The sequence below is a fragment of the Monodon monoceros genome, unplaced genomic scaffold, assembly GCF_005190385.1.
Source record: "Monodon monoceros isolate NGI ecotype Baffin Bay Population unplaced genomic scaffold, NGI_Narwhal_1 Super_Scaffold_15, whole genome shotgun sequence".
Taxonomy (NCBI): domain Eukaryota; kingdom Metazoa; phylum Chordata; class Mammalia; order Artiodactyla; family Monodontidae; genus Monodon; species Monodon monoceros.
Window position 1 is genome coordinate 47,533,830 of NW_021703771.1, and position 10,800 is coordinate 47,544,629.

At 40.5% G+C, this 10,800-nt stretch overlaps 1 pseudogene; it reads right to left on the minus strand.

Annotated features, from left to right (window-relative positions):
- Positions 1–3,260: 3,260 nt before the first annotated feature.
- On the minus strand, positions 3,261–9,059 carry LOC114896294 (annotated as a pseudogene).
- Positions 9,060–10,800: the final 1,741 nt, after the last annotated feature.

The following is a 10,800-nucleotide window of genomic DNA, read 5'->3' on the forward strand; positions in this document are numbered from 1 at the left end:
GGAACCAAGCAAATAAACCGCTTTATTTTCAACTAGTGGGAGAATAACCTGGAATTACAGGTGAGCCCCCACTGCAGGAATTCGCACTGTTATGAAAAGTTGGCTTACAAAGTCCTTTAACGAGTTCCTGTCTTCTTGATCTGCACAGTACATCAGTATCTTCTCCACAGACAGGAAGGTAATCATGGCTCCTCTTCTCCAAAAAATTAGGTTTAAGTTAATTGTATGACTTAAGGAGCTCAAGCCTATCTAGTATGAATGAATAAAGAGTCTAAGGGTTTGGGGCAAACTTCAGTGGAGAAGAGGCCCTAGATCGGGGTTCCAGGCTTGCATCTGTCACCTGTTGACTGCACCAGGGACCCCAATCCTACAATCATTAGATTTTAAAAGGCTGCTTTTATATGTACAAGATCAAATTACTGAAATTTTACTTTGGTAGTACATTTTTTCAAATTTTGGAATATACATTTTCAAAATTTTCTACTGCAATAGACTAAAGGTAATAGGCCTTATCACATACTGCACACTGTTTATAAACTTCAAAATGAGACTGTAACAGTGCCGTGAAAGGGATGGCACCCGTTCTGACTGAACTCTATGGCTAACTTTGTTTCTTACTTGTCAGGCACTATTCTAAGCCCTTTGCAAACATTTAATTAGTCTTCACAGTCCTATGGGCTGTTACCTCCATTTTACAAATTTTAAACAAACAGAAAAAAACAGGTCCAAGTAACTTGTCCAAGGTTGCTATTAGTGTAACCAGGATTTAAATGTTCAGCCCAACTGCTTATAACCACTATGCATACTGCCTCTCAAATCAGACACGAGTCAGCCCCAGCACTGAACAGGGCATGTGAACATCCCCTGCTTAACTTGACCTCATCCCTGACCTTCTCCCTTGATCTTAAGATTCTTCTTTCATTCCTCCCTGAATTTTCAGATCTTCAAGGTAAACCTTTCCATCCTTATCCTAAGTTCTAACCCTTGCTCCTCTATACTACTTCCTGCCCTCAGAATGCCCCATTCTCCCTCTTTTTAAAACATAAAAAGGCCTCACTGTGGCACCCATTCTCCTTTTCTCTAAATTGCCGTCACACCTTGATTCAGGCAGGCCGCTCCCTTCAAACACAGACAGCTTCTTCAACTTGCCTCAGCTCAGACTGTTCCAAAACGCCTCAGCTGCTCTGCCCTGCACCTTCCCAAAGGTCTTCTTCGCAATTCCATACAACCTTCTGGGCGACAAACTCCTGCTCTATTTAATACAATCTCATGGCTTTCTTGTTCTGCCCCATTTGGGCTTAAACATGCCAACTCCACTACTTAGCATAAACCCCCAATACTAAATTAGACCCTGAACCCATGCCCCATTAACTTTCACACTCCAGGTGATTGCAACATGTTTAACAATATAGGTATTTTTTTCTTTTTTTACATCTTTATTGGAGTATAATTGCTTTACAATGGTGTGTCAGTTTCTGCTTTATAACAAAGTGAATCATTTATACATATACATATGTTCCCATATCTCCTCCCTCTTGCGTCTCCCTCCCTCCCACCCTCCCCATCCCACCCCTCTAGGTGGTCACAAAGCACCGAACTGATCTCCCTGTGCTATGTGGCTGCTTCCCACTAGCTATCTATTTTACGTTTGCTAATGTATACATGTCCATGCCACTCTCTCACCCCATCACAGCTCACCCCTCCCCCTCCCCATATCCCCAAGTCCATTCTCTAGTAGGTCTGTGTCTTTATTCCCATCTTACCCCTAGGTTCTTCATGACATTTTTTTTTCTTAGATTCCATATATATGTGTTAGCATACGGTATTTGTCTTTCTCTTTCTGACTTACTTCACTCTGTATGACAGACTCTAGGTCCACCCACCTCACTACAAATAACTCAATTTCATTTCTTTTTATGGCTGAGTAATATTCCATCGTATATATGTGCCACATCTTCTTTATCCATTCATCTGATGATGGACACTTAGGTTGTTTCCATCTCCAGGCTATTGTAAATAGAGCTGCAATGAACATTTTGGTACATGACTCTTTTTGAATCATGGTTTTCTCAGGGTATATGCCCAGTAGTGGGATTGCTGGGTCATATGGTAGTTCTATTTGTAGTTTTTTAAGGAACCTCCATACTGTTCTCCATAGTGGCTGTACCAATTCACATTCCCACCAGCAGTGCAAGAGGGTTCCCTTTTCTCCACGCCCTCTCCAGCATTTATTGTTTCTAGATTTTTTGATGATGGTCATTCTGACCGGTGGGAGATGATATCTCATTGTAGTTTTGATTTGCATTTCTCTAATGATTAATGATGTTGAGCATTCTTCCATGTGTTAGTTGGCAATCTGTATATCTTCTTTGGAGAAATGTCTATTTAGGTCTTCTGTCCATTTTTGGATTGGGTTGTTTGTTTTTTTGATATTGAGCTGCATGAGCTGCTTGTAAATTTTGGAGATTAATCCTTTATCAGTTGCTTCATTTGCAAATATTTTCTCCCATTCTGAGGGTTGTCTTTTGGTCTTGTTTATGCTTTCCTTTGCTGTGCAAAAGCTTTGAAGTTTCATTAGGTCGCATTTGTTTATTTTTGTTTTTATTTCCATTTCTCTAGGAGGTGGGTCAAAAAGGATCTTGCTGTGATTTATGTCATAGAGTATTCTGCCTATGTTTTCCTCTAAGAGTTTGATAGTTTCTGGCCTTACATTTAGCTCTTTAATCCATTTTGAGCTTATTTTTGTGTATGGTGTTAGGGAGTGTTCTAATCTCATACTTTTACATGTAGCTGTCCAGTTTTCCCAGCACCACTTATTGAAGAGGCTGTCCTTTCTCCACTGTACATTCCTGCCTCCTTTATCAAAGATAAGGTGACCATATGTGCATGGGTTTATCTCTGGGCTTTCTATCCGGTTCCATTGATCTATCTTTCTGTTTTTGTGCCAGTACCATACTGTCTTGATTACTGTAGCTTTGTAGTATAGTCTGAAGTCAGGGAGCCTGATTCCTCCAGCTCCGTTTTTAACAATATAGTTTTACATGGAATGCTAAGAGCACTTTTCATATTTTACAGAACTTGAAACATATGGACTTTCTATTAATATTCATACCATAGCAAAGCCAAATTGAACTCCTAAATAGATGCATTACAATTTGTTTAGAGTTTAAAGGCTTAATGGCAACAAGGGAGTAGGAAAAAGTGAAAGTTTGTTTTATATAACTGAATGGAAAATAAATTCAAGAGATAGTAAATAAACTTTAATATGGTCTCATGTGCCCTGAAGGAGGTGGTGCCTGATTTGGAGGAGTGATTGCTATGTCCAGATAGTCCCCTATTTGGAACTTCTGTGACTGCAGCGTCATGGAATCGTCATCAGTCCCCTTCTCCCAGACACGGTGCTGCCAACTCCTTTACTCAATAGCCAGGCCTTTTAGGATCCGTAAAAACAATTGCAAAACTGAGGTGTGTGCTCTTCTTTCTGCCTTCTGGCTAGACTTCTTTTACTAACCTAGTCAATTCTTTCAAGGTTGCATCCATCCAAGTGTATATCTGCAGCTCGCAGGACGGCACGTTTCCACGGGAGAACTCGTGCATGCGGTGGTGGCGGCCGTAGTTGGTGGTGAAGACGCGCAGCAACAGCGGGCAGGTCTTCTCCCGATCGATGGGCTTCTCGGGCTCCTTCTTAATTTCCTCCTGGGTAACACACGACTCCACCACCATCTTCCTCCTGCGGCCCCTATCTTACTTTTTAAATGACTCCTTCTCTTTCTCTCTCTTGGGTGTTGATGAATGTTCATTTCACAGGATGAATATATTAGTTATGTACAGAGACCACCAAATGTTCTCATAAAATATAATAGGATATGGATGGGAACTGCATTATCTTGACCTTGTGACATCTCACAAATGAGTTATTATAGCATGTGGTAAAATCTGATAAATTAAACTCTTTAATGAATAGGGACTCTTCATGATGATCTTTATGAGAAATATTAATTAACTCAACTCTACTTTTATTATTTAAAAAGTCATTCTCTCCTACTATTTCCACTCCTAAATGCTACTCCTTCACTTATCTAAAGGCCTACTAACTCATTACTTTTAATGTTGCACAATGTCTGCCTTAGTTAATTTTTCCTAGAGGCACATCTGATTAAAATGTAATTCTGTACTATATTTTAGGCACACTTTCTCAATTGAAAAAAACAAGTATATTTATTATTTCTGTCTCTAAACACACCTTTAATTCATCTACCCATCTCAGAATGCCTATCTATCTAAGGGATTGGGTCTGCTTCACCACCATAAACATGACTATGGTTATTGAAGCAAATAGGGGAATATTTTTCTCACATAACAGGAAATAGGAAGTCCTACTGGAAAGTAAGTAATCCAGCTAGACGTGGGTAGCCCAGGGATGGTTAGCACCTCACCTGGGTCATCTTCTCCAGGCTCCTTTTTCTACTTTGCAATGTTGAACATGTGCCTTTTGTTTTCTTGATAGTCTCATGGTTACAATATAGCTGCCCCACATTCTGTTTCCTATCCAAGTTTTAGGTAGGAAGCAAACAAATCAAACAAACAAAAATAAAAACAACAAAGAGAACAACAACAACAAAAAACAACAAGGAAGCAGGAAGAGCCTCTATCAGGAGAATAAAACTTGGTCTGCAGCAGAGGAGCTTACATGTCAAGGACAGAACTGTGTCATGTGATCTCTGGTTGCAGTGGAGGTAAGGAACTGTAGTCTTTTTTAGTTGGGTACACTGCCAGCCTAATAAAAAATTGGGGGTTTTATTATTAGGGAAGATGGTGAGAAGGATATTGGGTAAACAACTAGCAGTGTCTTATCACAAAAAAGCCAGAGGCAAATCACTCAAACGATTTAACCTACTTTGAAAGTTCCAAGACGTGGCAAAGAGATTATAATGTGTGCGTGGTTGGCTGGGACATTTCAGGCAAGATTGTCGAAAGCTTTGAGCCAAATATCAAGCCCTCAGATACTGCTTCCACTGATTCATTAGTCTTTTATATTACTCAATTAAAATATGCCTCATTAGTTAAACCCAAATAAATGCTTCAAGAGTTCCTTATATTGAACGTAGGAGACCTAAGGAAAAATATTGATTCTACTCTGTTTGAAGGGCCAAAAATACACAGGAAAAAACAGCTACGCTTTTGTCAAGCGTTATGCCTAGTTTATTGATATTTGCTGCCACCTGCAGTTTAAACTTGATATTCACTCTGGTCGTTACCTGTAACTGGGGCATGTTGACCCAGGAAGTGAAAAGAAAGAAGAAAATTGCACGAAGAGTATCTTTGTCACTGCTGCGGCCATATGCTTACTCAGAATTGAATTTCTTATTTGCACACCATGTTCACAGTAGCATTATGTACAACAGCCACGAGGTAGCAGCAACCCAGGTGTCCACTGATGGATAATTGGATTAACAAAATGTGGTATGTGCACATCATAGAATATTGTTTAGCATTAAAAAAGAAGGAAATTTTGACACACGCTACAACATAATGAGTGTCTCTGAAGACATTTTGCTAAATTAAATAAGCCAGTCACAAAAGGACAAATACTGTATGATTCCACTTATCTGAGGTTCCTAGAGACACAAAGTCCAAGGGTGGTTGTCAGAGGATGGGGGAATGGGGGAATGGGGAGCTAGTGTTTAATTTGTGCAGATTTTCATTTGGAGGAAGATTATAAAGTTCTGGAGATGGAAGGTGTTGATGGTTGCACAATGATGTGAATGTACTTAATGCCACAGAACCGTACACTTAAAAATGGTTGAAATGGTAAATTTTATGTTATGTATATTTTACCACATTAAAAACAATTTTTAAAATATGGAATTTCCAGGGAAGCTGATTCTGTAGAATACAGAACTGCACATACTCTAATTTATGTTACCATGTAGTAACAAATTGATACTAAGTCTTTCGGGTTTCTTCTGGTCCTGAAAAATAGGTCCCTTGCCTGTTGATGAAGAGACTGTCAAGTTCTAATCACTATGCAAATTGTTTTGGCCGCGTCAGGGACGCAGCAATTTAATGTATTGGCTTGGCCAAAAAGTTCATTCCTGAACGAACTTTTTGACCAAACCAATACTACAAAAAAGTATGTATCAGATTCAACTTCAGGGAAGAAGGCAAATAAGGGTAACTTGGGCAATTCATATATCTCTGAAAAAGCAATCTATTGGTATATGGAGCTGAATATTTTCATTACAAGAATTAGTTTTTGGGGACTTCCCTGGTGGTGCAGTGGTTAAGAATCCGTCTGTCAATGCAGGGGACACGGGTTCAATCCCTGGTCCGGGAAGATCCCACATGCCGCGGAGCAACTAAGCCCGTGCGCCACAGCTACTGAGCCTGCACGCCACAACTACTGAAGCCTGCGTGCCTAGAGCCTGTGTTCCTCAACAAGAGAAGCCACCGCAATTAGAAGTTCATGCACCACAACGAAGAGTAGCCCCCGCTCTCCACAACTAGAGAAAGCCCGTGGGCAGCAAAGAAGGTACCCAACACAGCCAAAAATAAATAAATTTTTTAAAAAAAGAATTATTTTTGGATGTTAAACAGCTGTTGAAAATTTTTTAAAAAATCATTTCTATAGTTTTCTGGTAGTTTTAGAACACAGCAAAATAATAAGACTATGCCTATGTGTATATTATTTTAACTGTTAAAAACTATATAATCCCTGAATTTTATTTATTCTGGAAAGAAAGCAGGTGGGGACCGCCTAGGTTCATGCAATGGCCTATTACATAGGGTTTCTGAATGGTCATATTTCAAATTGAACATGTCATATGTAATGGCTTCCACCCAGGTTATGTTTAAATCATTTAAAAAATCTTTTAATGTAATATTTTTAGTTTTCTGGTCATTGAAAGTTTAATGGGTTCTACATAAAGCAGCCTCCTCATATTTTTCCTCTTTCAGCTTATTGGGTTTCCCTTCAAACACTTATGATTCAGATCGCCAGAAGCTGTTACCCCTTATACCCATGAAGAGTGGCCCACCAGACAGCTGTCACTCTAAAAAGAAACTGAATTTTATTCTTTTAGGAATAAAATTAGGAAATTGTCTGCTGTCCTTTTTCATTACTTGAGATGGTCACACTATTTTTTTTTAAAGGAAACACATGTAGAAAAGATAAAAACTGAATTGAGAAAGATATTTGAAATATCAGAAAAAATGAAAAAAGACGCAGAATCCAGGGCATCCATGGAAGATTTATGTGTGTGGGACAGAGGAAGAATGACTTTTGCAAAGAACAGCAACAAAATTACTAACTGCCATAAAAGACCACTTAAAATACGTGTTGCCTTATTCGCAATGCTGGGTGGAGCTGTTTGGGATAAAGGAGGTGGAAGCTTTATTTCTTGTCTATCTTGGCAGAGAGGAGCATAACTGACTGACAGTCCCGCTGCTGGCCCTTCTGGGTCCACATGTCTCCAGGGTTACTCCAGCCCATAACTTCGCCTGGCAGAGGTACAGTTCCTGTGGATGGGGCCCTGCTCTCATGGGCAGCTTTGGCTAGTGGATTCCACACCAGCCTGGGCAAAGTTTCTTAGAACTGGGCTGCAGTCTGAGGCTCCTACAAAATTCTAATTCTTTCCCACCTCCTTTCACAGGTGTCAGACCTGCATTGCTGTCTGAAGCCTTTCCCCTTCTACTCCTGCTTTATCCCCATTATCCTTTAGAAGCACTTCCCCTAATAAATCTCTTGCACTTCTAATCTATCTTTGCATCAGCTTCTCAGAAGTCCCAGTTTACACACCAAGAAACACACCAATTTACCAAGCTAAGTATTCAGGACAGTAGTGCTTGAATCCACCCTTCCTCTGATAGAATAGCAGACCCAGTCAGCAGGCTTCGCTTTCCTAGTCACCCCAGGCAGCCTCAAAGCCCCACTCCCCACATCACTCATTTCCAGCTTATTTCACTCAACACTTTCCTTTTAAACACTCTCACTGTATTCTTTGACATTCTAGAACTGTATTCAACAAACTGTCACATATGTCCAAGCTGCTATAAATTCCCCCGATTCTCTGAATTCTCAACATCCTTCGCCTTCACTGCTGTAATGAGACCTGGTTGCATCCTGAGGTCTCTGATTCTCCTGCAGCCTTCTTGAGCTCCCATTAGGCTCAGTGCTAGGATATGGGATAAGAACGCTCCTCATTCCCAGTCACACTTTGGAAACCATTTCTCTTCCTTTCTTTCCACCCCCAGCCCCAATCACAGTCCTTTGGAGCTCACGTCATATAGCTCTACCGTGTTGCTATCATCTCTTATTCACCGAAGACTTTAGCTTCCAGCTCAGTATTTCTCTCCACTCAGGGCTGTCAGATTCAGCAAATAAAAATACAGGACACCCATTAAATCTGATTTTCTGACAAACAACACACAATTTTTTATTTGGCAACTCTCTCTCCTCCCTTACTTCCCTCATCAGTTTCAGTGTTTCAATATCCATGTGGATAATTCTAACACTGGCCTCTGGTTACCAGCCTCCTAACCTCTAATGATCTTTCCTTCTACTACACGTTAACAGCCACTTCTATGGTCACACTCAGAAACTTGACCTCCACCAAATCTCAGTTTAAAACATGCACTTTCTGACATTTGCCTTCTAGTGTTCTAGCTTACACACTCTAGAAGAGGAACAGGATTTGGCAAACTATGACCCACAGCCCACATTCAGCCCAAAGACAGCTTGTGAGATAAGAATAGTTTTTACGTTTTTAAAGAGTAGTAAACTTAAAAAAAAAAAAAAAGAATATGTGACAGAGACTGGAAGTGAATCACAAGGCTTAAAATATTTACTATCTAGTACTCTATAGAGTTTGCTGATCTTGTTCTAGAACCTTCTCCGTATTGAGACCTCTAATTCACTGATTTCACTTCTTTCTCAGTCCTCTCCTGGCTTTCTTTCCTCTTTGTCCAGCTTAGGTTTCCTGCCTTTCTCCCTCTATCACTGTCACTTACCCCTAACTTAACCAAGTTGAACCCAACTTCACTCTTTGTGCTTGTACCCCAGCAGCTGAGGTTTGCTTGAGAAAGAAAATCAGAAAACCGGGCTGAGGAGAACTGTATGATCATAAACCTCATAGGAATATTCAACATGCCCAGTAATTGTACCACTTTTCCCTCATAAATGGACTTTCCTACACTGTAAGGTCACCACCTCATAGCTGCTTCTCTCTTGTCAATGCTCCTCTAGATGTTGCCCTGTTGCTTTCTACCAAAACATCTCAAAATTGTTATCTACACTCACTACAAAATGATTCTTGAATTTTGTCCACAAATCTATTTCTCCTCATCTTAGTCAGAATTCACAAGAAAACAGAGCCCGTTTAATGGGCAAGGTGTAATGCTAATGGTATGAGATGACAGAAAGGAAAGCGAGGCAGGGGGCCATGGGAAGCCATACAAGGTAATGTCCTACTGCCCTGGCCACCGTGAGAAGCTTGACCATGTGGACTTTTTCTTTGGGCAAACCGGTTGGAGAATGCGTGCCTGGGAAGAGGCCATCACTGGGAGAGGGGTAATTATCTGACCACTCCCTCCTTTTCCTATTCCCCACTGCCAAAGTGATAGGAGCAGACAGAGACCCGTGTGGGTGGCTGGTTAGTCAACCTCAGGGCAGAATAGTGTCAACCCACAGTGTGGCTGAGGCAGGACACAACATCAGAAGGTTCAGGAGACAGGTAAGGCTGAGGGGACCTAAGAAGGTACATGAGATATGCCCATGTCTCAGTCAGTTCTGGTTGCTGTTACAGAATACCATAGACTGGTGATTTAAACGACAACCATATTTTTCTCACAGCCTTGAGGCTGGGAATTCCAAGATCAAGGGACAGGTAGATCTGGTGTCTGGTGACAACACTTTTTCTGGTTTGCAGATGGCCATCTTCCTCTTGTGTCCTAACATGGTGAACAGAGAGAGAGGAAGCATACTCTCATGTTTCTTCTGAGAAAGGCACTAATCCTGTTTATAGGTCTCCACCCTCATGCCCTAAGCACCTCCCAAAGGCCCTACTTCCTAATACCATCACATTGGGTATTAGACTTCAACATACGAATTTTGGGGGAACAGAAACATTCAGTCCATAGCAGCACAATAGTTTCCCTTTTTCAGTAGATCCATAGCTCATCCAACACATTTTTTCCCAGCCAGAAACCTTAGACTTTTTCTTGATTCTCTCCATTCTTTCACTAAGCTTCTTCAATAAAGGGGCAAGTACTGTCAGCTTTGTCTTCAAAAGATACACTGAATCCATTTTCCATCTCCACTGACAGCACATCAAGTATGCTCCAGCAATAACCTCCCAACTTCTTTTTTTGTTTTATAATCCACTCACCAATAGCAACCAAAGTTATCTTTTAAAAAGTAAATCAGATAACATCAGTCACCTACTTAAGACTCTCAATGGCTTCAATTTCACTTGGAGTATAATCCAAATACCTCACCATGTGTCATGATTCTAAAACTATTTATCGAGCCTATACTATATGGTAAATATGGTTTTTAAACACGTGGGGTACAAAAGTAAACACCACAGGAAATAATTCCTGCCTCATGAAATTTATATTCTGGTGACAGGAGAACATTAATAAGCAATAAGTTTAATACTAGGTTCAAATAAATGCAATGGTATAGATAAAAAGTAGAGTAGGGTAGGGGGGTTTGGGAAAGCTGGGGAAGTGAGTGGCAACTCCAGATTTGGTCATTATGTTGGGAAGAAGGTGACAATTTAATAGTGAGTTAAAAGAGGT